At 40.3% G+C, this 27247-nt stretch overlaps 1 protein-coding gene and 1 long non-coding RNA gene across 8 annotated transcripts in view; one reads left to right on the forward strand and one right to left on the reverse strand.

Moving 5' to 3' along the window:
• The window catches only part of MACROD2 (mono-ADP ribosylhydrolase 2), an 844207-nt gene that overhangs the window by 681803 nt on the left and 135157 nt on the right, over window positions 1–27247 (reverse strand). The gene's annotated exons all lie outside the window — the stretch shown is intronic.
• LOC119698652 lies at window positions 1345–25313 on the forward strand. The gene is made up of 2 exons (XR_005256198.1): window positions 1345–5112; window positions 5756–25313. It is a non-coding gene; the product is annotated as an uncharacterized LOC119698652 (long non-coding RNA).

Genomic DNA, 27247 nt, shown 5'->3' on the forward strand with positions numbered 1-27247 from the left:
TTCGTTCAGAAATAAAATTGTTGGGATACTGTCCACAAAATGCCACTTGTGAGGAAGACGAGACAGATTTGGAACAGTTTACACAAAGTGGAAAACTCGGCATTTGACATGTGGCACAACTCTGAGTGCGGCTTTCCTGCTGCTGACAGGCAAGTCACGGAACAGCGTGCGCTAACTCCTGCTTTCCACAGCGGTGTCAACCCTCACCGACCAACCACGGCACGATGGACAGTACAGAAATCCTATTTACACTTGGCTTGTTTTCTCTGTGTAGGATTTTGCAGGCCTGACTCATTCCTTTATAAAGTTTAGTCCTCCCTCAGCACTACCCTCTAATGGTAATTATTCCCTCGCCCAGGCTTGTGTGCTACCCATCAGGATGTGGAAAAGGTGATCAGAGCATCTCAAAACTAAAAAGACGAAATATTGGCAAACTCACTTATCCTGTTTTCTCCTCAATTTTATTAATTTTACATAGCAAAACACGGCAATCCCAAGTATGCTGGCTTCTGAAACACCAGCAATGCTCAAAGCCACAAAGAGCCATAATGAGGAACAAGCCATGCATAACAATGTGATCAGTGAAATGTTCACCCTAACTTCTGCTCCGCCTTCACCAAAAAGCAGCAAGTTTAGTCAAATCTACAGAACAATTGTGTTCACCTGAGTTCCAGGACTGCTGGGGGAAAAAAAAAAAAAAAAGCTTTAAAAGTTCAACTGAAGTTATTGTTGTTGCTGCTCCTGTTTTACAGCATTGGGGAAAACCTTTGGAGAACTTGAAGCACACCATCATTGCCCGTTTAAGGAAACAAAAAGATGCCCCTTTCATCTGGCAAAAACAAAGGTTAAATAAGTGGGAAGAAAGAGCAAAGCATTAACTAAACACAGTGCTTTGCACATAAAACCGCAGACAATAGAAAGCATTAGCAGGGTGAATTCCTGGCTGATAATAATATTGACTCCCAAAAAGCATGACTTTAAAGGCTATGAATTTCTAAACCACTGCCTCCAGAAGGTCAAGGACCATTTCTCCTAGTACTACCACAATAGCCTCATCCTTGTCAATGGAAAACCTGCTGGTTGACTAGCAAGCCAAAGGAAGAGATGCTCAGGCTGGGCCCAGTTTTCAAAAAACAAAAAATACTGTGGCCAAAATCGAGGTTTTGGAGATTTTGTTTGATTTCGTTATTTAGATGGAGATACAGTGAAGGTGCATTTCTTTGGGTTGCTTAACCAAAGAACAATCCTATGCTAATATCCTCCCAGACAATTCCAAAAGGAATATAATTTCAAAGAATTTGCAAGCATCTTTATCTTAGCAGCGCATCTTTATCTTAGCAGCCATGTCAGCCTTCCTAGGAAATGCCAGTGCATTTTGGTATGTTTTTCTTCACTTGCATCTTTGCTTTCTCCTTTGACAAGGAAAGAAAAAACTTCTTTCTCCAAGGCAGGCACTCCTCCTTTCTTCTACATGTGGGGTAATGAATTGGACTGAAGGATATAGTTCAGAAGCTATGCCTGTAACAGTGGTCAAAAGCCTACTATTAGGAAGTACTTCCAGTATTATTTAAGAAAGATTTTCTTGTTAATAATATAATGTACACACATAAAATAAGATAGTGGAATCCAACTTGGGTACTTAAAGAATCAATTAACTTCAGTAACTCATTATTCAAGAGTTTTTATATGAGTTACCAGCTACGTCCCATCACAATCAGTATAACTTTTCTGAGGATACTTCAGGATTATCCAAAGCGAAGTTCTGAAATTTGACAAAAATTAAGAGTGCAACTTACACACATAAATAGTTATGAGTTTTCTACTCTCCAACATACTATATGGAAAACATGTCAGTTAGTCTTAAATTCTAATTAAAAGGAGTAAACACTGATTGCCAGAGAATGTGCAACTTGTTCAAACAGATATTCCCCCATACGTTCACAGCCACTGAAGATGATTATTCACACAGACAATTCTAGGAAATCTATTTCAGCATATTTTATTATGGACTAAAACTGAACCCCCACTCTGCAACAATGGAAAAATTGTTAACAACATTGCCTCAAGAGAGGGCTGGGTTTGTGTTTAAGACCCTAATTAGCTTATTTTCCATCACACTATTTTTTGCTGTTGGCTTCAGTGCTATCAGTCGTAATTAAAAACATGGAGTATTACGACCCACCTCTACAAATCAATTCCTAAATCATTGCAATGCAAGTCATTGTCCAAGTATATATATCTTAAATATTACAAGTGTTATCTAGGCTTCACGGGCAATCATAATTCTTCTCTGATTTTTCTTTCTAAAGCAGCCTTGCCTTTCCAATCCTGAAAATATAATACTTAATTGCCTGTGTCAGACTGAGCGTCGCTGCTGCCACTAACTGGAAGTCTAAACCACGCCGTGGTTCTAACATGTGGAAAAAACCCACTTAAAAACTATTGCTTACAATCAAGAGAATCACAGCCTTCTAACAACCATGCTGCCTGCTCCTCCACCAGGAAGAGAGACCCCTGTGACAGCATCTAAGGACAAAGCAGATGACATTTTCATCCTTGCCAAGTAGTGCTGGACCACTGTGTGCTGCCTCCAGGTCGCAGTGGCCCAGAACAGATGGTTTGTTCCCTTAATCCAGTGTGGTGGGGACCCAAGTCAACTCTGCAGCATCCTCCCCCATGTTCACTGTTCAGACACACATTTCTGCAATGTAAGGGCCAGGTCATGCTACTCTGTGCCTGTATAAGCAAGTGTGGATTCTACACAGCTTCTTTAAAAATTCTAACTTGCTGTGACCTAAAAAATCTGAAAAACTCTGAAAATTTCGATAGAGTTTGATAGGATTTTTTAAAATCATACTGTTTCAATACTCCAATGGCTGGACAAACAGAAGTTAAAGACCTCCATGCTCCCAGTTCCATACAACGCTTCTTTGATTTACAGCCTCAGAAACTGAAAAAGAAAAAGATCCAAAAGCCTATTCTTTCAAGAAGAGAGGAAAGGAAATCAATACCTATTCTGCCTCTACAAATTCAGGTCCTCCAAAGACAGAGGGTCAGTATAATGAAGCAACTGACTGAAGTAAAAATGAGGCTCCATGTGCCATTTATTCCCAAAGATGATCCAGTATGCACACTTCGTATTTTTCAGCAAGGCTTGTTTGACATAATATGGAGGCTACTGGAGAGTTTAAAGTCCACGTTGCCTTGTACACACAACTTCTTACTGGATTGTGTTTTAACCTGCCCCCTGCAACTGCCTTTTCCACATCCTGCTTCCAGGAAATGAGTGCTCCTGCTGACAAGCTCGTGCCCGCTAATCTCAGCTAAAAAGACAGGCTGCCACTTCGTACAGAAGCAGCAAAACAAGATCTGAAAGGTCCTGCCCTCGGGAGGAGCACTCGTTCCTCCCCTTTCCATACACCAGCCTGGGAATGGAGCGGAGTAGCCCCAACCCCTGGGAAAGCGCTGACGGTGGCACAGGGCATGGAGAGCAGCGATGCAGGAACTCAGGGGCATGAAACAGGGAGCAGGGAATGCAAGTCCCTGAGTAAAACCAAGCACTGAGGTCTCTCATTCCCCTCCAGATGTTCCCACCTGTGTCTTTCAAAAGCATGGGATAAGAAACAGATTCTGTAATTTCCTCCGTAAGAGCACAAACTTAGAGGCCCTGCCCTAATCTTCCTTCCAGCATTTCTTTGTCTTCTTGTTGGAACTCAGCCTTGTTCTGCAGAGAGGAAGAGACAACAGCCAGATATGATGGGTATGTGACTGGTCTACTGACTTCTTCCCACATACCACCAAAGGATTTTTCTAATAGACTTTGTTTTCTGCCATTTGCTGGTTTGTTTTTGTAACAAAGCTTTCATACATGGCAGATGTGTTCTGGAAGGAAAGACCATGAGGACTGCAGTACTCTTTCAAAGCAAAGACTAGGCCTAAGATCCTACTTCTAACAGAGGTGTGAAAAGATGACCAAGAACAGGATAACTAAGCACAATATTCCCAAACAGTTACTCTTTTTAATATTTCACAAACTTGCCTTTAGATTCTAAATAATCCCCAGTGACTTTCTCATCCATGCACTCATCCAGCCTTTCCTTAAACCGTAAGCAACTGCAACACCATTTGGCAACAAGTTTCACATGCCTTGTACTCACTGCACAGCAAGTCTGGCTCCTGCACACTTCAAACCTGGCACTGGCTCTATTTATGCAGGTGTTAGAAGTTACATTTTTTTATTGCACTTCTTAATAAGTTATTCAGAATGTAAAATGCTTACAGGCCTCAGCTTTACCAAGCTGTGTTTAACATAATGGCATTACATCTGCCACTGTGCACACCAAAACCATTCCAGCCAACCATTTACACCATTACTAATTCACCTTTTTCATTCTTCACAAAGTTTGGAAAATATTGGTTTTATCTTAAGGCAAAATATTTACGTTTCCAACAAGAAGGTTGTATGAAGGTTTGCTGTAGCATTGATCTGTCCAGTTGAGAGAAGTGGAGAGCATTCACAGCATTTTGTTTATCCCTACCCAAAATTCCCCAGAAATGAGCTCACGCTGGCCTTCCCTCAGTAGACTTTTTTTCTATGTGCCTTACATATAGCGATTACATTAAAGACATTTTCACACCTTTTCCATCTTCAGTTTTGACATAAGAGTTTGCTTTTTCTTTTCTAATTTGCAGATCGTCGCTGGTACAGACCTTATCCTGGAAGGCATCAGATGCAAAGTATGCGAATGGAAAGACCTCCAGAAATGCTCCACTTAAGGAAAGACAAGTGAGCCTGAAACACCTTCAGAAGAAAAAAGGCACTAAATGTAATCAGCTTAAATTCTTTCGGTACTTTCAAATTCATTAGTATTTCCAGGTAGTGCTACAAGTAATGCTGAAGGGCTCTTGGAGAACAGAGGATCTTGGGTAAAGCAAGTATTTGCTATAATTTGATTCTGATGAGAACAAAATAGATGGAATTGTCTGGAATATATTTATAGCAAAAAGACTTTATTAATCACAGCTTTCTGACCTGATCATCCTGGCATACAGGTATGCAGCTTGTCTCTACAACCTCTTCTTTAACTGACGACAACATGAGAACAAATGAATGTGAGTATGAAAATGTTACTTAATTAAGGAAACTCCTGTTATTTTCCTATTGCACGAAACAAATTTCATCTGACAAGTATGAGGTCAGACTTTCACGTATGTAGAATTTTAACATATTAAAGAACTTTACTTGAATATTTATGGTCAATTTTATACATGAAACTTGCATAATAGCATATAAAGACAGCTATATTTCAATTAAATTATTACATTTTATAAATATATTTTAAACTCTGCAACTCTTCTTCTTGAATAGCTGATGCCATCAATATGCAATTTATTTTTAGTATATTAAATATAAAACCAAAGTTCTTTGTTTAATCTTTTGAAAAAAGACTATGATGATTTGCCTTTCCCCAAAATTTCAGACGTATCAACCTCTCTGACAAAGTCAATGTAATGAACACAGTTAAAAAATCTATTTCTATTGATGGCATCTACATCTTTTTTCAAAGCAAAAATATTCCAATCCAGGAACGATCTAATAAGAAACAGAAAGAAACACGTTAATAATTAAAATTAGTCTTGTGAGTCAAATCAATACAAACAGTCTAATCAACTAGCAATAAGTAAATAAGAATTACTGAAGGAGTGGGCCAGTTAAAGTTATGGCTTTGGACTTTCATGTTAATGTTCTGTTCAGGAAAATGAGCGACTCAACCCAGTGCTCAGAGCCCCATCCTCCAGTCTTTTGCACAACACTGAAACTCAGACAAACCCAAGATTCAGATTACAAAGAGGCAGATTTCTTCTCTGCTGTCAACACTTCTATATTTGTGTTGGTTGGCTTGACTCCTTGATCTCCGAGGAATCGTCCCGAAGACTACAGGCAGATACACAACCGGAAGAGCAAAGAATATTTAAGCAGCAGAACTGCTCAGTGGGAACATGTAGGTGTTTGTCTGCAACATTGAGATTCTGATGTTGTTTTATTTTCAAGCTCCTTTCTAGCCTGAACAGGTTAGATTTAAAAACAGGCCTTAAATCAGCAGGCTATTTCAACTGAATGAATTATTCTAATCATTAAATGATTGACCAAAGTTGTTGTTTTGGCATTCACCTGAAAGTAAGCAAAGCAAATCAGATAATTTTGTACTGTACTTTTCTTTCCTCTTTTTTTTCAATATATGTTTCTTGAAAGCAAGAGAAGTGTTGATTTGATCCCAAAGCAATATTCAGCCTGTATTGTGTCAAGCAGGCACTTCTCCCCTGATGGATGGTCTAATCCATGTCAGAACATCTCTGATACTGGAAATTAGGAAAGGAAAATTCTTTGTTCTTTGTGGTTACCAGCATTTCAGTGCAAATCCCTTCTGGTATGTGTATTATACCACAGCAACATTATTCCACACGTTCTACCAAAAGTCTTCATGATACACTCCCAGATTTAAGAGGAGATAAGCTCTGGTATCAGAATATTCACCTGAAAACTGATTTTTCACATCCAGTGCAATTTATAGAACACACACTTCCACTGAAATATTTGGGATTAAAATGTTTGGGACTTAAAAATCAAACAGGGAAAAATACTGTAACAGTTTTGAAATGATCCTAGCTTGGTGCAAGGGTCTCTTACTACAGATTAAATACTGGTTTTTTCAACATATCTGCTCTGATCCCACTGTATGTTGGGAATAAAGGGTTGCTGTGATACACCATATATTTCAGCCCATTTTCACCACCACAGAGTTTGTAGATGATGCTCAGATGCAGATGACTATGCCAAGAAGGGGGAAGAGAGTTCTAAGTGTTTCCTCTTAGAAGACTTAGTGTCCAGTTAAGTAAAGTGACATCTTCCAGATGAAGTGGAAACTCCAGCAAGACCTGTATCAGCCTAATGAACAGCATTACGCACCTGCAACATTTGGGACAGATGTAATCAGCAATATTTTTCTTCCTTCTTGAGTCATTTCCATCATTAAAAATAACTCTGAAAGACTGACTGTTTCCTAAATTAATTCTTCAATAGATTCATCACAACAGATGGTTTTGTTCACTCCCAAACACCAGCTTCAAGCAAGGGAAAGACAAACAGCAACAGCGCAGTAACCACATATATAATGTCTTGGAGCACCTCCTGAATTGGAAACTCAGGACAGAAAAAAGTACCACAAACATTAACAGGGCCAAACTAATGTCAGCAGAATCCAGCAAACCTGTCACATCACCTTGGTAATATACTGTTTTGCTTAGAATCCAAAACTTCCTTAAGTAACACAATTTATTGCCTCAAATCTTATTATAACACCCAACCAGCAAATGCTTCTATGCTGCTTTGTAACATGCACCTTACAAGGTCTGAACTTTAAAAACTGAAAATCAAAATTACAATCTTTTATCTGACTGCTTTGCAGAGGCTAAAATTCAGCTGCTATTGTATTTTCTGTTATGCCAAATGTCCCACATCTAAATCCCTTCATATTTTGAAGAGGAAAAAAGCCAAAAGAAAGTCACAACCTTCTGCAGCTCATTTCTGGTAACAGAAAAAATGTCTTACTTTTTAGTTTCAGTGAAGCATTTTGTTCTAGATAGACACACATATATATATCTCAATACAAGCTTATGCTAGCAAAAATCAGAACTAGGAAGATGTTTTAGATCCAACCATGTCATGCTAAGACAGTTTTGGGCTTTTTTCCCTAGAAGCAGAAATTCCCCATCAGCTACAACTCTCTTTCCATCAGAACTTAGCATTTGATCACACAGCCTTCTCCTAAAGGAAAAGCAGTCCTCCGGTACTTGAAATTGCAAACAGGCTTCCAGGCCACTGGAAAACCTGTTGACATTACTGTTAAAGAAAAGAAATAAACACCTTTCCTGTCTAACATAACCTAATCTGTTGAATTTCTGTGCGAGGCATTCTGGAGTTCAGTAAAATAGTTTACAAATAAAAGCCAACATTGGAATGAGGATTTGTGCCTCGAAATCACACCTTTATACTTAGGATACACACGTTTGAAAGATCCTGCAGCCTGGTCCCAATAGAACAGCCATTATACTTGTATAATTTTTTTCCATCTGTAATTCAGTGCATTAGGTAATGAGCTCTGGAAATTTGTAATTTATTTTTTTTTAAACTGCTTTAAATCAAATCAGGGACAACAGACAAAACTGAATAACCTGCTTACTATTTTACAAAGTATTTCCATCCAATTATGAGCTCAACAACCATTTCATAGCTCTGGTAAAAATAAAAAATGACGTAGCCACAGAATAAAACCCAAGACCATAAAACTCTACTGCATTGTATTTGGCTTATTTCTTTCAGAGAGATTAACAAGAGCTACACAATTTACAGCTACTTAAACACAACTCTCACTGCATAAATAGCCAACATCACTGTTTCACACCGTTGACAATAATTTCTATCACAAAAGAGATCTGATGATCCAATCTGCCAGTATTTGCCATTTAAAGGATCTGGCATGCTGCTATGTCTAAAATGAACCTGAAAATGAAAAAAAAAAAAAAAACACAACAAACCTATACCCGTTTTGTTTTGTTACACAGCAGGGAAGAATTCTGAGTTTACAAAGCATTTTCAAAGGAAGCCATCATACAGTACTTTTTTTTTCCACAAAGCCATCTGGAAAATTCCCTGCCCTAAAGAAGAGAGATCTCTCTTCTGCCCATGTCAATTGTCAGAGCACATGAACTCTCCGCTACTGGATTTCCAAGCAGACACTTGTTTTGATGCTGGGAAGGCACCAGCAGAGAACAGCTGGAGACTCCTGAGGATTTGCTTGCTCTGTGTGCAGTCCCCGGGGATCCCGGGTGACAAGCAGCAGCAGCAGCAGCAGCAGCAGAGCCACGGGAGCGAGCAGCTCAGAGAAGGCTTTTCTGCAACACCTCTGCCTGTGAAAGGGCCATGCACCCCATATTCTACAGCCCTTCACTTGCCATGGCTGCAGCTCTCAGAAAAACTTGAAACCAAGCCCCTCACCTTGCATGCAGCTGCATCCAAGCAAAGAAAATGCTGGTGAGGCATTTGAGAGCTGAAATTTGGAAAAACTTAGAGGTGGATGCAGCCCAAGCCCAGCCCCTGAGCTCTGATTCTCAGTAGTGATACCTCCAAGCAACTCAAAGCCTTGCTGATTCCAGAATTCTCCTTTTCTCCATCATTCCACCTTGGTTTTTTCACAATACACAACCCAGAAACCTTCTAGGCAACAGCTCTTCAGCCACAGACACAGGCACCTGCAGGAATGAGATCCGCAACCTAAGCAGGGATTATACAGAATTTCTGTCCGCTGCTATTTTTCTCTCATGGCACTCAGGATTTTTGGAATCGCTGAAGTTGCTCTTTGAAGCCTAGTTTATTTCTGATCAGCCTTTCTCCTGTGTTACAGGGAATTTGTCCAACAGTGTTGTCACAGTATCACCGCAGGGTAAAGCTGAGCTGTCACTCTTACTCCTAGTTTCAGATCTCCACGAGACTCAAGCAATGGGACACTCACTCACAGCACACACCAGAAATTTTACATTCATTTACACTGGGGATCCACTTTTTAACAACCTTATAATACTTTGAGAACTCCCTTTATGCCTAGATTGTTCACACAGAAAGAGAGTTTCTTTCTGTACATGCAAGAGCCTTGGTTTGTGTTTGTACAGAAGCTGTGCCTGAATTTTAATGCTTTATAAGCCTTGTTATGAAACGTCTGTTCATTTGTACTGCATGTACCTTTCTTCCCCTCCTAGGAAACCACACTCCAGCTCATCTGCAGGAATGAAGACACCCACCTGAACTCCTCCCCCCCAGCCTCCTCAGTGCAGCTTTACAAGTTCCCACCTTGCATTTCCCAAATTCACTGAGAAGGTGACAGTCTCTGCAAATAACAACGTACAAGCTGAAACTCTAGATTTTGTGTAACTTTCAACAAGTTCCTAAAACCTGTAAGTGACACACATTTCCCTGACAAGAAAATACCAGTAGAAAGCTAACTTTCAATTAAAAGAACTCATTTTCACAAGGGATTTTTTTTTTGCAACTTATCCTAAAGCCCTGACCATTATTTCTAATATAGTGATTACAGAGTGTGAAAGGCTTGAGGGACCTCACATTTTTCAGTGGTATTGTACTTGCCACTCCTTCAGAGAGGCAGACCTTTGGAAAAGGCAAGGAAAATGGGGAAAAGAGAACCCTAGTATAGAGTTAACCTTCTTGCAATCAATCCTTTCAACTCAACTCACTCTCGTAGGTGATGCCTGGGGGAACAGTACAAGGTGCACTGTCTGCAGGCCAGGACTGGCCCTGCCAGACCAGACAACAGAGACTTTCCATTACAAGATCCACAAAAAATATGAACATTCAACAGTTCCTCCCTTCTCTCCCCTCTGTTCCCACCCAGGCCTTGCTTTACAAAGGGGATGATTCCTCATCCCTCATCTTTTCCACTACAACTTTCCACTACCAAGCAAAGTTACCCAATTCTGAAGGAGGCCTCCTTTCTCATTCAAGAAAAGGGAATAAAACCCCTGATAGTTGGTACATTCTGCATCCTTCTGAAACATCTTAATTTACAGAAATATGTTATTTCCAACCAACCCATTCTTATTGTTCATTTAGAATACAACCAGCCTTTTTATTGCAAAATAACACTTATTGAGAAATAGTCCTTTAGCAGATTTCATTCTTTCCCTATTTTTCACCCAGCCCAAATGCATACACACAATAAATAAGCTATAATTTTGGTTCTAAAACAGCTGTCATCTCATAAAAACTTGCTGCTCACAAGCAATGTTTGTTGCACATTCAATCCTATAAGGATATAATACACATAATTATGCTATTGTTATTAAGGCAATCATAACAGATACCATATGGACTTTAAAGTGGCTTTGAGAACCATTTTTTAATAAACGCAACATCACTGACACATTTTGGAAGAAAAATCCATTCCCTAAAGTGCACGCTGTTGGTAATATATATAGCTTACTCTTTTTGGGGTGTTTTTACACTGTATGCACTGAGAGTAACAATACAACTCATAGCTTCCATTGAGATCTCACTTTCAAAGGCTCTCCAGACTCACTGCACATCATGTTTTTAATACAACAGTGACTGCATGCCAGAATTCAATGCTCCTGCAAATATGCCAACTTGTAGCTACTTTCAAAATGAGCTGCTCACTAGGAATTAGTGCCAGGGTAAATCAATGGCACATTCAGCTAGATGTCCCAGCTCTGCGAAATGAATTATACGCTATATACAGTCCTTTTGTACACGTCTGGTTTTTTTTGCATCTTTATCAACGAAAGCTGAAAAGACTAGAAATGAAGTTCCAGAAGGCTGTAAATTATCCAGCAAAGGATTAGCAGAACAGGAAGCAATTTTGTCTACCTGCACGTTTAAATACTGGATTCATGTATTAGAATAAATTCTACGCTGTCTAAACCATTTCACCCCTTCTCAAAAAACGCTGCTTTCTTTGGATGGTTCCCGCTGTGACACACACAGAGCAGCGGGATGCTGGGAGCTGCACCAGCAGCCTACTAATAGCTGAGTGCTGGGGTGTTGTTGGGAAAAACAAAAAAGTCACTTAAGTTGTAACAGCTAATGGGCGGCAGATAATTGGGGGCAGCAAAACTGAACTTTTGAATGCTCCAGCACAAACCTGCTACTTGCTAGCTGCAGCTGGTATGGACACGGGACAGAACAGAAAAATAGGAGGTGGATCCCACGTGCTTCTGCACGTGGGACTGTTAGACTGGGAAAATGGGAGGCCTGGGAAGTGGGAAGAAGGAAGGGAAGATGCTGGTTAGATCCCGGAGCTCAGGCTCATGCACGGGGGCAGATATCAGAGCTAACTGTGAACCTGGCTTTCAGTCCCACCTCCTATAGCCAAGATCATCCTTGTCGGGAAGGCCACAGATCATCAAACAGGGTAAAGCCTCTCACCTTTTTGGTTCTTAAATAAACTGCAGTATCCAGAGATACTATGTATGGCAGGGTTTTTGCCCCCATTTTTTTTGAAAAATAAGTTTTTTACTCATGACATGGAGGTCATCTCCATTTCTTTAAAAAAAAACACTGCCAAGTGCACACTTGACCAATCTGCAATGCTCTTATTGCAAAATCCAGTAAGCCTCGGGGCTGTCCACTCTTACGAACAGCAGGAAAATTTTAGAAATAATTGAATCTTGTGGACTTGTGTTTGTGAGGGAGGAGCCTTCTCCACAAGGCTAAGCAGCAATTTGCAGAAGTCTCAACAGCCTGACTGTGTCCCATTTATAAAACCTTCTTATTCAGTACCCTTTCATTCCCTTCAGACATTCAATCAATTTTCCATCCACATCTCAGAAGTGCGACTGACTCTACAAGTTGTGTGCAGTTGTACCACGTGTTAATCATCTCCTCCTACAGAACCAGCTTCCTTTATCTACTACAACCTCAGAGGAACATGTCTAATTCCACCTGACTACACCATTCAGAGATAGTATATCGTATTTATTTTCATATGGATTATGCACTGTGCCTTAGGTGCTTATACTATGGGCATTTTTATAAGTGTAAACTTGATTGATTGGTCACAAGACTGTTTTGGATAGCTGTAAAATGGATTTGGCCCCCAGCCACGGTTTGCTCAGCACAGATATACTGTAGGACTGAGATAACTTCAAGAATTCATAACACATATGCTCAGAAATATTACAAACCCGTATTTGTACGGTTGGCATTATACATGCATCGCTAAACATTTCTCAATAGCAATGCATACTACAACGTATAAGAGAATCCTGGCTGGATATTTATCAGGAAAGAAGACTTATGAAAATGTGTTTTCAATAACTGGTGTGAAGTCAGCCCACTCTGTGCTGATTAGATGCAGCGGCAGCTCAGAAACAGCCTTATTCAGCATAATACGAAGCAATCACCCGCTGTACACAGGCTTGAATTGGGAGCTTCACACTTTATGCTGAGTGACTAAATGCAAAAAAAATCAAGATGACTGCATTAATTGCCATCTTCTACTTGAATGGCAAAAAGAAATCCAACATCTAACGTCACCTCTCCACCTGGATTCTTTTTCCACGGTATTCTCAATTGCTGTTTCAAAAAATCACCTTTGTAAGATTAACTCACTATAGTAATGCCATTGTTATCAAAGTACAAAGCTGCCACCCTTCTAGGAAGCCATCGTTTTTATACAAACTATACGAGCTTGATATTAAGATTGTTTTTATATGCAAATTGTATCTTCATACCATTTTATGCTCCTCTTTCTTGTAAGTTGCAAAGGAGGCCTTGTACAAGCCGGTATTTCTGTTCTTCAGATCTGGTCTTCAAGAGTCTCAGTTTTAAAAGAAGAACTGGACTGTTTTCAAGCAGTTAAGTCACCAGCATAAATATTTCACATATCGGATAAAAATAAGGTTTTCCTAAGTAGCTGTAACTTTCTAGGGTTCTAGAGCTTCCCAGTATTGAACTGGTAATGACAAAGACTGCAGCCATTAAAGGCAACCTTGTGATGGATCATCCACTATTCTATTCTATTTCTCACTACCTTCAAATAATAGTCAAACCAATACATTTCACTTAGAACACGTAATTCTCTTGTTCTGGTGCATTTGCAAACTACTACCTGTAACAATGTGGGAACATTACAGCCACCTTGATATGCATGGTCTGGGTTCTTACAAACACCTGAGAAGGAATTTATTTTTAATCTTCACGCTTTGAATAATCCTTTCTATACCAACTCACACATGCAACTTTATTGCTAGTATGAAGCAAAACATTTAACTCAGATGAGGACTAGGTAAACATTTTGGACAGTCTTACTTCTCTTTGCAAAAGCATGGCTCCAATCACAAACAGCAGGAAAGTCTCTCATTAGGCTCTGAAACTTTGGATGTAGTAATTTCACAAACCTCAACCGAGGAGAAAGCAGCATTTGTCCATGCCAGATACAAGCACTCCCTCCTAAATTTCATGTTAAGTCCGATTTTCTTATCTACAATGAAATAGGCCAGATTTTTTTTTCTCCTGCAATAAATCCTAAAATAATTTTCAGGTCTCCAAAAAGCTCTGCTGGACACCACTGAATCAGCAGCGCTAAGGAAAAAAACACCTTTTCCCTCTTTGAGACAGCCCTGGTGTTAACTTAGGAATGTTCTTGCAGGCTGATTCACTACAGCACCAAAGCATATGTTCACCTTTAGGAGTGCACAACTGACGTAAACTGGAAAGGCCCACGTTAATGGTTTGCTGGATCAGGTCCTAGTCCACAGTTGGTTACCCAGTTAATCTGTTGCTGATCCTCTGTGTGCTCACAGGGGCTTAGAAGATGGCATGGGAAAACAGGAATGAAAAGATGCAGAGACAAGATGCACCATTATGACAGTTCACTGAATCATCGAGACCGTGGCTTGTCAACTACAGACAACAGTTAAATCAAATCAAAATAGGGTTTGGGGATCAATTAAACCATATTGCTGGAATCATGCTGTCAACTGGCACCTGAACATAAACTAATACAATCAAGCTACCACAGTTCAGGCTACCAATAATGTTAAATTACACTCCTTGGACTGCAAAGCTTTTTTGACTGTCTTCTTTTTAACTTCCTTAGGTTAAAGTTGATTTTTAAGGCAATCCATTAAAGTCAGAAAGCATATTTTTCTCCCCTCAACAAAGAACATCCTTTAGTGGCATGGCAATGTCACTTTGCCAACAATTAAAAAGGCCTGATTTATACAGTCTTTAGTATCAGTGCATGGGACAATGAAATGCTTCCAGAAAATCACACGATTTTGTATTTTCAGTCTCCAGGGAAAGCCACAGAGACGTGGGCCAACACAGTTATATGTCATTTGCAAAATGAAACATGGCACTTGATAAAGAAATAATCTAGGTGGGATGCTTGCTAAGTAGGTCCAAGCTGTCAAAGCATCAAAGACATCACCTTTTCCTCCTGTCACTCAGAGTACTGGCAACCTATGCCCATTACCATGAGAACAGAGATACTGCTGAAGTTAAAAAAAAAAAACAAACAAACACCGGAACCTTGTGGCTTTTGCACTATGAGAGAGTCCACAAAAGAGAGTTTGGTGGAGACATGCCAAGGTTAACTTTTTTACTTGTGAAAGTAATAATAACAAAACACTTTTTAAATATTCAAATCAGATATACACAATTATAGAATTAAGTTGGAAAATACCTGCAAGATCTTCCCACTGAATTCCCCAATTAATTAATCTTCAATACCTTGGCAACTACTACTCTTCATAGGATTGTGGAATGTTTTGGGCTGGAAGATACCCTAAAGAACATCTTATTCCAAACGCCCTGGCATGGGGAGGGACACACTCCCCTTGGCCAGGTTACTCAGGGCCCCAACCAGCCTGACCTTGAACATTTCCAGGGATGGGAAAGATTTCATAAAATTTTTAATAAGAGCAAGGTTTTCAGCTCACGTTGTAGACCAGGAGAGGGAAAACAAAGACAGAAATGACAGCACAGAAAGGCAGGGGAAAGAGAAGGGAGTATTTTGAAGTCCTACACTTCAGCACATGCTGGTGATACCTTTAAACTGGTAGAGATTCAAAAGAGGTTTAAAAGAGAGACTTAGAAGAGGTAGAGATTTAAAAATAATCATTGGAAGCATTAACAAGATGCTCAAGCCTTTCAGCCACCCAGCCAGGCATTGACAGCATCTGGTGTCTTCCCTGATGGGACAGCACTGAATCCTGTGCAGGGTGGCCTAAACCAGGCTGCACCCAAGGACAACCACTGTGCTCCCAGGCCTGGCAGCTGTGGTTTCAAATAGTTACATAAGGCCTTCTTAAAATGTGTGTGCGTATTAATGAAGTGGTATAATCCTCATATACACTTTTAAAACTGCACAAAAATTAATTAATCTAGAATTAGGGTGCATTGTTTTCCTTTCCCATTATTTTCACTTTGGCTTCCTCAGGTGATTTTAAATCCAGCAGAAGTATGTTTGAATGGGCCTGATGCTCTGATGAAGGCTTGATGCACAGTCCTCTGGATAGGACACATCCAATAGACAAGTGATGGATGAATGCTGACAAAGTGCCCTCCCCTAAAATGTCACCTGATGATAGAAAGTTTCTGAGTTCTTTGCTAGAGACAAGTGTGGGGAAGCAAGGCAAAAGGCAAGCTCTTTAAAGAGAAACAACATGGCTTGGGCAGACCAGCAGTGCAGCAGCAGCTGGGTCACCCTCATCAGACACTTTGAAGAGCTGATGAAAGGTGCACCATCCAGGGGAGCCCTGAACATAGGCTTTTTAATACTCCTTCACTCAAGGGGACACACTAACAGCCTAAATATTCCTGCTTCCCCCCTCTACGTATGGCTGCCGACAAAGATGGACACTGAGGGGGATGTAATGCTACACCCCACACACTTCTCATCACAAGTTACCCACCTGGCAAAATCGAATGTGGGGGGAAAACAACAGGGTTTGAGAATGAAGACCCACCTTCTGTCTGAAAGTTTTAGAGGCAAAGAGAGAAAATATCCTCTTAAATCTACCATCTCTTTTTCCCCAGACAAGCTGCTCTCTTGCTCCTGCCACACAGCTCTTCTCTATGCTCACAGCACTTATCTTACAGACCTCAAAATCCTCTTCCTCCTTTTGAGAATAAATCTTCTGTAGGTCTTAAAACACACTCTGATAGACCTAGTGTGGTTAATGAAGTAAAATCCCACAGTCTGGAAGGAAGCAGCTGCCCTGGAGCAGAGGAACAGCCCTGCGGTCTCTCTTCGTTTAACTCCTGGTTCCCCAAAGCTCCTACGTTTGTTTTGGCCCAACACCATCCCCTTTGGTAGAAGTACAAAGACCCTGTATCTCCAGACTGGCTGCTCTGGCTTGGACTGCAGATACAATTCACATTTCTATTTTAAACTTGGGCTAAAACCTGTCATCTTTTCAGGGAGCACAGCAGCAAATACATCAAAGTGTTCATGGTCTTCCGTTAACTTTCCTGCAATTTGCCCTAAAGGACATGCCTGCTCCAAAACTGTCACGATTAACTTGGACAAGGGGGAGAGTTGAAGGCTACAGAAGCATCTTAGGAGAAAGAAAGCCGTGGCAAGTCCCAAGACACCCTCATGGGAGCACAGAAATAGTGCACCAACAGTAACAGGGGCGTAGCTCTGCTCCCAACAGCGGCACGCGGATGCTCAGCCCCGGGTTCCTCCGCTCGCAGCCTCAGCTCCTCCAGGGAAATATACACACATTTGGTACTGCAGGCAACCTCTGCAAGGCAAATCCCTGGCTGCCTCGACTGGAATACAGCTCAACTCTGAGCCTAATTTAGGAACCAGTTTAGGATTTCAGTTCAGCTTTATTAGTGAAGTTGATGGACTGAGAAGAACTCACACAAAGCTGTGGCTCCTGTAGCATGGAGGTAATTTTATTGACAAAATTGTTCCACAAGCCGAGTAAACTGTGGTTTAGGTGAGCATTGCTTACTGCTGCTGTTTTCCCCTCCAGGGTTATCAGAAAGCGAGTCATTCACCCCTGTGATAAGCATTTTAATGACAGTATCCTGAAACTGCAGCCACTGTGATTCACAGAGGAAACCCATCCCAAAAAGCCTTCACCTAAGACAAGAAAGGTATTTATAGGGAAGCTTGCTGGCTTATATGAAAACACAAATATACTGACAAAAGTGTTTTCCAAATCAAGTTAATGAATACCAAAAATGCAAGCAAAATAGATGATCTAGGGAAGAAAATTTCAAAGGAGGGTGGGAACAGAAGGCATCAGGCACTGAGTTGCAGGGATGGCATACAGGGACGTTTCTGCACAGTTAAAGATTTTAAAAACAACTGGTGGGACAAACAGTAACCCAGCTAATCCTTGGTACTGGCACGCAGCCTATTTTGGGAGAGCAGCAGCTGGTGAATCTGACGTAAGTCTCTGCATCCAAAGCAGGAACTTACTGTAATGAAACCACAGCCCACATTGGAAAAAAGACTGTAAACGCGACAAAAAAAAAAAAATTTAAAAAATCAGGATCTCAATACACTATGTGCTACATTTTCATCCAAGTAAAATTAGCCACAGAATGTCACAATTAGGCTGATTCAAAAAAAAAAAAAACCAAAAAAACTAAAAAACCAAACCAAAAAAAACAACAACCAAAAAAACCAACAACCAAAAAATCTCCAAAATCAAAACCATAAGTTGGACTGAATTAAGTATTTAAAAAAAAAAACAACATAACAGGGTGAGGATGAAGAAATTACAAGCCTTGCATCTTCTTCGGTTTGAAAAGTACAAATCTAAGACCTTAAGTGGCATAAAAACACCATTCCAGAAGCCTGAGGCACTAGGCAGAACTACATGGACTGGAAAAAATAGGCACATTAGTGAACCACCTAATTCAGGATCCAGTTACTCTTCCACCCCCATTAGGGCACTGCAAGAATGTCATTCCCTTTATCTTGGGCACCGTGAGAAAAGCGCCTTCTGATAAAAACATCCACACCTCTCTCTCCCCCTCATTCCCTCCCTCTCCCTGGCCTCAGAGGAGGGCCAGGTTCAGGTGAGGCTCTGAGCAGATACTCTCTGCATTTCCCTGACTGACTGGTTTCCAGGATTCTTTCTTCCTTTCTTTCAGAAAATACAATGGGGGACCAAAAGAAGGGTTTGAGGAACGCAGTGCTTTTTAATCTTTCTCTTAGCTGTTTGATAATAATTAGCATGGGAAGAAATTACCATCTGCATAATGGTAGGAGCAGTCACACAACGCCCCTGAATCTCATTTCAGGAATTCCAGTTGCTGCACCTGGTAAGGGTAATGGAAGGTGCCGATTTCATGGACAAAAAAAAAACCCTTAAAATATCTTTAAACGGTCTGAGAGGCACACAAAAGGGGTGAAGAGGGTTATATTTCATTTAGGGATGATAGAAGAGGAAGTCATCAGGTCATTAAATCGTTTAATTTGTTCTATAAGCAAATGAGTGCATAAACACCAGAGTTCTGGTTATATTATCGCTGACTGACCTTCAGTGTCAAACTTGCTCAGTTTAGAAAGAAAATGTTTTCTTTTGTCTTTAAGAGCCAGCCTTGTAAAAATAGCTCCGGAGCTGAAAGTCAAACTGTGTTCTTTTTTGTTCATGCATCACCATAGAAATTGGTGATGGAAAACTTATTAGAAATTGTCACTGGAGTCAGCAGATACCGGCTTTCAATAATCTTTGGCAGCGCCGTGGAGTAAGGAAGGGGATGTTTTCCAGATCACAACTCCTCTTGAAACAACCAGATTGTGCCTCCAGGGCTGTGCGTGAAGCAAGGGCACGGAGAGGGGCTGTGCAAGATAAGATGGGGGGGAAGGGAATGAAATGACTCGCTGGTTTTTCCCCTGACCAGCAGATCCTTCACGCACCGCATGCCCCCGCCCCAGCCGCCGGCAGAACGCGGTCACGTTGCGAAGCTGGGATGAGCTGTCGGCTTGCCAGGAGCTCCCTGCCTTCTCCTGCGCCGGCCTCAGCGCTGCAAATGTGGCTCTGGAAACGCAGGAAGCGCTCTGAAAATTTTAGCTGTTCTCATCAACCACTCGTGCTTCTTAACCCCTCGCTAATTCCCTCCCACAGCACAGCCTGTGCTGCACATTTCAGGGAGATGAACCTCAATTTGCGGCAGGGAACTCTGCTGAAACCGGATCAGCCTCACTCGATTCAACCTCCAGACTGTCTTGATTCCAAGCCCGCTTCTGCTCAATGTTCAAAATCTTCACAGATTTCTCTGTGCAGCCAGAAGAACCAAGTTCAACACGGAAACTAAATCTGTCCTACTTTAACATCTTTCATTTCCAGCATTTAATTCCTAGCTTTTAATACATGAGAACCAGCATTTCTCTAAATAGGCTTCTCCACTGCTTTTTTAGACTGTACATCATTGATCCAGGCTTTCCCAGTGCCATTTGCTTTGGGATCACCATCATCCAAAGAGAAAGTTTGCTACAGAACAGCAGTGGCAGAAGCGGCTCCAAAAGGGAGTTTGGGAAGCATCACAGATCCAGCCCTGACTCTTCTCTTCTCCTCCCATGTAACACAGGAACTTCTCAGGTCGGAGGAAAATTCATGCAGCTCCCAAAGGAGACACACTTCCTTCCCTGGAGAAAAGGCAGCTGGAAGTCTCCGTTTAATTTCTGAAATGCTTTACATACCGTGAGTGTTATGCATCTCACATTTTGACTTCAGTGAGTTATTATATCATCACGGAAAAACATTATAAATATTACATTGAAAACAAACATAGAAGTATAATTTATAACCACTGACTCAAAACTAGCTGCCTTGGAACTCCCAGGCCATGGGGCCACCATTTGCCTCTGCTCATCATCCTGTTAACTTTGTCTTCCACAAATGTCATCACAGGGAAAATGGTGAGATACTTGAAATCTCACCAAGTTTATAGTTAATAAAGTTGTTTAGCATGGATGAAATTATTTCATATTATATTCATGACAGAAATCTTGCATAAAATAATTTCATGCCTTAATATTCACAGAATTTCAGCATTCTTCACACAGGCTTTGCTTTAATTATCCATAATGATTAACTCCATCATTTAAATGGTAAACTGAATCATTTCTGGCACTGTGAGAAGGGAGGGAGCTTTCCACAGACATGATGCAAATAGATCAATGAAACATAATAAATGTAACATTTTTGGCTAAAAGTTGTCATTTTACTGTTCAAATACAGAAGTATTCTTTATGGATTGATAGAAGGATGCATTGAAATAACATTCTGAGATGTCCCTCACACAAGGATTAGAAGCAGCATTATGTGCCTGCTCTCTAACAAGAGCTGGAAGATGCTCTGGAGGCTGGACACACCAGGAACTTTAAAAGTAGTCTATGTTTTGGACTTCTTTGCACAGAAGGGAGGAGCAGATTGCTGAATTTTACTCTTGGTAATGGATGACCTCCTTCTGTAGCTCTTTTTCAATCAAATAATTTTTTTTCTTCCAAGATATCTGCTGGGAAGGTTTCCTGGAAAGTAGCAGAAGTGGTTTGGGATGTGATTTCTGCAGCCGCATTTGAAGTCCCTTATTTCTGAAATAGAAATTTGGAGACAAAACTTCCTTCAAAATGAAAAATTTAGAGTGGGAGGAAAGGGAAGTAGGGTGGACATTTTTTGAAGGTGTTTAAGTGATTCTACTACTTTAAAACATGTTTTACCTCATTCAAGAAAACAAGAGTGTGTTTCAGAGAACCCTTAAAACCAGAGTTGTTTAACATGAAAAATAAAGCATAGATGTACAAAAGCAGAGTGAGGTGAGTTTTTTGGCGGATGCATTCTGCTCCATCTCCTTTGCAGGCAGGGCTGTCACACAGCCACACACACTGTGGGCAGGCTTCCCCTGGCAGTGGAATTTACCAGCACATCTCAATTGCATTTCAGGCACGGAAGAGCAGAGGGTCCACACACCAGCACATCCTTCAGACTCATCCTTCCTCTGAGACATGTCCCCCATCAGTGCTGAGTCAGCCAGAGCCAAGCTGGGCATCCGGCAGCACAGACTGTCTGTGCTACACGAGCTTTGACTCAGCTCATGCCAGCTGATGAGGAAGGGATTGGCCTGAGCACTAGGAGATAATTTTCCAAGGTGTTTTGCTGCTCCTGAAGCCAATCTGTAATTTTACAGCATTTTGATTTTTATAGGAAGTCTTCTATTAAAACAGAAAAATCGAAACTCCAGCCTGGAAGAAGCTCAGCTGTGTGTTCAGAAGAGGAATACCTCAGACACATGTATGCCAGGCCTACATTTCTTAAGCAGTTTATGGAATAATCCCTAAAATGTATACAAAAGGAAGTTTATAGCATTTCAAACCGCGTCGTATTTCACCCCAATTTCACAGCTGTCCTCTTCCCACACCGTAATGGCCTAAGTTTCCAATCCTGCCAAAGGGTTTTGGTTTTGTTTTCATAAATTAAAACCATGGATTTCTTCATAATAGGCCACTTAGGATCTGTATAGAGAGAGTATTTCCAGAAGATCTGACATCCCTTCATTAAAATAGGTTACATCCCTGGTAGACTGAATGCTAACTTGAGAAGTCTTAAACAGATGCTGTACAAGAAATAAATTTTTCGAGGCGCATGGTGCAATAGCAGCGCTGCTGAAACCAATTGATCCCGTGACATTACAGCGAGAAGATGCTGCAGCTAAGAAAAACGTCAACTTCATTTCAGCCCCAAACAAGTTATAACAGCAGCAGTGTTGGCTCAGGGCATTTTTAAGGAATTAATAACCAGCTAGGGTTAGTAGCCTGAGGCAAAGTCAAGGATTAAGCGCTATGAGGATAAACACATACAGCAGCTTCAAATAATATAGCTGACTTCAGTTTAATCATTTTGTTTCACTTTCAAAAAAACTTATGATCTCCAGACAGAAAATATAATTCGTATCAGCAAAAGAATATACACATACACACCCCCCCAGGCAAGAGCTGAAGAGATAAATGGAAACACTGTAAAAAGTAAACGTTTTCTTCTTAGCAACAGAAGGAGAAAGATTCCATTGGTTACAATTAAAACAAACAACCAAGAACTCCACAAAATAGGCAAATATTCCCAAGGGATGATACAACAAAGCAGGAGAGGGACTTTTGGAAGGACATAGAGTGATAGCACAAGGGGAATGGCTTCAAAGTGACAGAGGGTAGGGTCAGATTGGCTATTAAGAAGAAATTCCTTGTGACAGCGGCGAGGCCCTGGAACGGGTGGCCCAGAGAATTTATAAACACCACATCTTTAGAAATGTTCAAGACCAGGCTGGATGGGGCTCTGAGCAATCTGGTCTAGTGAAAGGTGTCCCTGCCCATAGCAGAGTGTTAGAACTAGATGATCTTTAAAGGTTCCTTCCAACCCAAACCATTCCATGATTGTATGAAAAAAATACCCAAACAATGTTAATGACTGTACAGAAGAGGAAAGGTAACTTAGGTGATCCCAAAGTTCAACATTTCCCCCCAAGAACAGTGGACCAACCTTCCACCATAGCCTTCACCAGCCAGAAGTGCTCACAAAACTGAGCAAATATACCAATGTGTTTATGCTTTCTTTTTCTGTTCAGCTAGCAAATAAAAAATCATCTCTGATATTTCTTTTGTTTGAAAGGACTGCACACTTCTCTTCACTAAAATAAATCAACCCAATAAACTTCAGACTAGTCTGGAAAATATGTAGTCAGAACAGGATTCAGATTTTACTCATAGGTAAATCAAAAGCATCTTGAAGGCACTGCCATCAGCCTTAAGTTTAAAAGCTCCAATAAAGAAGCTAAACATCAAAACTGACACTTGAATTTTTAATCAAAGTATTTCCTTGAATCACTCAAAGTCAGGATGGAATAATTGTAAGACGGTATGCTTCAGCATCTTTTTATTTGAGAAGGTCTAACCAGTTGCTACCCTAACTCAGAGAGCCTGCAGTTGGAATGTTTACATCTATCTTTGCAGATCAAGGGGAGAAAGAAGCCTGTTCTACCTGGGTGACTTTTTAACACTTACGTCTAAACACAGTACATGGCAATTGCTCTCTTGTAGAAGGTAATTTTTTTCTTTCTTTTTTTTTTTTTTAATCAGGGAAAGGTCACTCTCTTACATCATTGAAGATGTTTAAAGGACATTGCAAAATTCAGATGTTACTTAAAATTACTTTAAGACTCTTCTTTCAGTATTAAATACTGTATAGAAAACTTCCAGTTGGTAACTACGAAGATCCCATGTTGAATCTTTCAGACAACACTTTTCATTTATTACAGAGACAAAAATCTCTGAGGCCAATTAAATATTAACGTACAACGGAAAAGTTAATCATCTTTTAATCTCTAATTTATGTTGATATGCTGATAGAAATACATTTATTATTACTATTTACTTTTAAAAATGTATAAAAAGGTAGGAATTTTTAGACAGGTTTTTGATACTCAAAATGTTATCTGACCTCAGTGAAGCAAGAGGATGCTTTGTCATGGACTGAATTAAGACCTCACTGTAAGCTTTTGTTTGATCATTCTTTGTTCAGAAACATGACAGCTATACCCGTAGAGATTTGTTTGATTGGAGTTGTTTCTAGTCAAAACATTTCTCATGTGACCAGCACTTCCTGACTCACCCCAGAAAGCCTGTCACTGCCTAGAACAGCATCATCCACCTCCCTAAGCACGAGCTTTACAGCAAGGGACTCCAGAGCTTTAGTCCAAGTTCTTACAATATCCTCCTGTAGCTCCAGGGGAATAACATCCCTGAAGACTGAGACAGTATTCATGCGTGAATATGTCACAGGGATGTAGGAAAGGTTAACATTTTGAGAGCACAACACTTCCATCTTGGTGAAAGAAAACATGCATGAGGGATAGAAAGACAAAACTCATAAGTTATTGCAGACAGAATGGAAAACTCAAAAAAAATTACATAAAACTTTCAGGGGCCTTACAGTCTAATATGGAAAGATCAAACACTGGAGGATTTTACTAGAAGTTCCTCTCACAATTGCTGGTGATGAAGAATGAATGAATGCCATTCCAAATGCCAAGACATGTTTTCATTGCCTCTTACAGACAGCATATTTCTGAATATTGAGCTATATTCTTCCAATGCTTTTCTACCTATAAATTCTACATTTAGCACAGGGTTATCCATTTGGTGAATTGCAAAAGCACATAATAAAATGCATTTTATCATCTATATGTGACAGCTTCACTTGCTGTTAAAGTATCTTCCAAATACTATCATGCTCTTGAAGAACTCTAAAATAAACATCAAATCCCAACCACAAGTAAGAAGCTCCATCCTCCTGAACAACTGAGTGTTGCTACAGCTTTACCCCAATTTAAAAGCATTCAGTTCAAGTCCAGCATTTGCAGGGAATTATCCCATAAATTTTAAGCTTTAGGTGCATCTTCTTTTCACCTCTGAGGAACAAGTGGTCATCTAATATTTCACTTCTTAGACAAAACAGTTTCCATGCCATCAATCCATAAAGTTGATAGTATTATGGAAAAAACCCCATGCCAACAAACTTGTAATAGATTCAGCCTTCTACATTAAGTTGTATTGTTTTATTTCTGCCTTTACTCCTAACTTGAAAATACTAGTCAGTCTCCATGTTTCAAAGAAGGATTTTTCTGACAGCTCATGCCAACAGTTCAGATGGTTTAGCTGCCTAAAAGAAAAAAAGAAAAAAAGAAAAGGAAAAAAAAAAAACCAAACAAAAAAAACAGAGCAAAAACCACAAAGCACCAAGCAAACAAAAAGCCCCACATCCTCTCCTTGGAGGTCATCTGGTGTCTTCCCAGACACTTGAGTGCTGGCCACCAGGGGAAACAGCTTGGCTAAAACCAGTCTTATTATTATCCAGATCAAGTACAATACTTCACAAGTATTTATTTTTATATCTTGTCAACATTTGCATAGTCTTTGTCTGGAAATTCCAGAGCAGCATGCACAAGCTGTCAGCTACCTTTATGCAATACTGCATCCTTCTCAGAACTCATAAAATACTGATTTCTAGTTAGACAACATAGCTGTCACATCAAAATACATTCAAACATTTAAATTGTAGCACATTGCTCACCCCAAAATCTCTTTCCAAAGCGTATCGGGCACTGAATTTGTGACATTAGACAGACAGAATGGCTGTCTGCTAAAAGCAGCATCCATAATTAAGCAAGCAGAACATACAAAGTATGGTACAATAACAGGAAGGTGGGATTTCAGTCACCTCAGGTAAGGTTTCCACGGGTTAATGCAACCAGCTCTCGTTTAACTGTCAGAGTTTCCTAAAGACAATGGAAAGGAATAAACAGCTTGAGATAGCAATTACTCTAACTTATCTTCAATTCCTAATTTAATCAAGCTGAATCTCTGTCTGTGATTTATTTCTCTCCATTGATTGTAACCTGAGAGACGTGTAGCTCACATTTAGGTGTTTAAAGGTTAGACATATAAGAGGAAGTAAGATGGATCTTACCTTACGAATATGTTTCATCCTAAAGCATGAGATTGAGAACAGAGGTTTCCTCCACAGCAAGCTGAAGGAATTTGAGAACTGTGGACACGCAGTTTCATGAAAACACAGAGTGCATATTGCTAGCAAAAACCAAGATCATGCTACAAACACATGCACAGAGATGGTCTGGGCTTAAAAAATGAGAGTGTGGAGAAGTAGCATCTACAGCAGGAATACAATCTGATCTGACAATTGATGGCTGTCACAGTGCAGGCAACAAAATCCCTTGGACTGATGAGCAGTGGATCCTATCACTCAAACACCCAGATTTTTGCAGGCATGTGTTAAGGATGGAAAGCAGAATTCCTGACCCCGATGCTCATGCCTTTAGGAATAAACAGGACATTATGTTTCTGGTCAGCTTAGCCAGAGTCCAATCAATCTTTCCCTCTGCAACAAAGAAGCCAAAAGAGCAGATGCTGAACACAGAATATCAAAGCATTTACCTCATTACACTGGCAAGAGATGTCCCACACCACACAGAATAAACTGTGCGTTTCACTACTAAGAAACTACTAAGAAACACCTCAGTGGATGTTTATGTAGCCTCCATACAATGCCCTGGCTCCTGCCATCTTAGATTTCCATTAACTGGGAATTCCAATGAAACATAAAGCTCTACCCTGAGCCAAGCCTAACTGTTCTAACAGAATGCAGGATTGGACTGGAAGAGTCCAGAAATCCATTTCAACCAATCCATTTCAACCCTTTGCATCCTGTGCCTGTCCTTTCAGCAAGCAGCATTGTGTACTGCAAACCCATCATCTATAACCACATACAGGAAAGCAGTCCTGGCTGTACATCATCCTGGATTTGACAATTTTCACTCAGAGAGGCAAAAGCTTCTTTTACTCTTGAATAAACATGTTAGAAAAACTTGCAAAACTACCACACTTTTGGCCAAACTACCATTTTGATTACATTTTTGAAGGTGTGAACATCTTTTATTTTTCTGTTTATAAACCTGAATCTAGCACCTCTCCTCCTCCCCACCATCACACTACCCCCAGAAAAAAGAGTCATCACTACACATGGATCAACCATAAACAAAATCATTTAGAGGAGCAGGGAAAATTCATCTTTTATCATCTGTGCCACCTAGCAACACACAGTACTGGATCCAAAACAT

Source organism: Motacilla alba, chromosome 3 (assembly GCF_015832195.1).
Source record: "Motacilla alba alba isolate MOTALB_02 chromosome 3, Motacilla_alba_V1.0_pri, whole genome shotgun sequence".
Classification (NCBI taxonomy): Eukaryota; Metazoa; Chordata; class Aves; order Passeriformes; family Motacillidae; genus Motacilla; species Motacilla alba.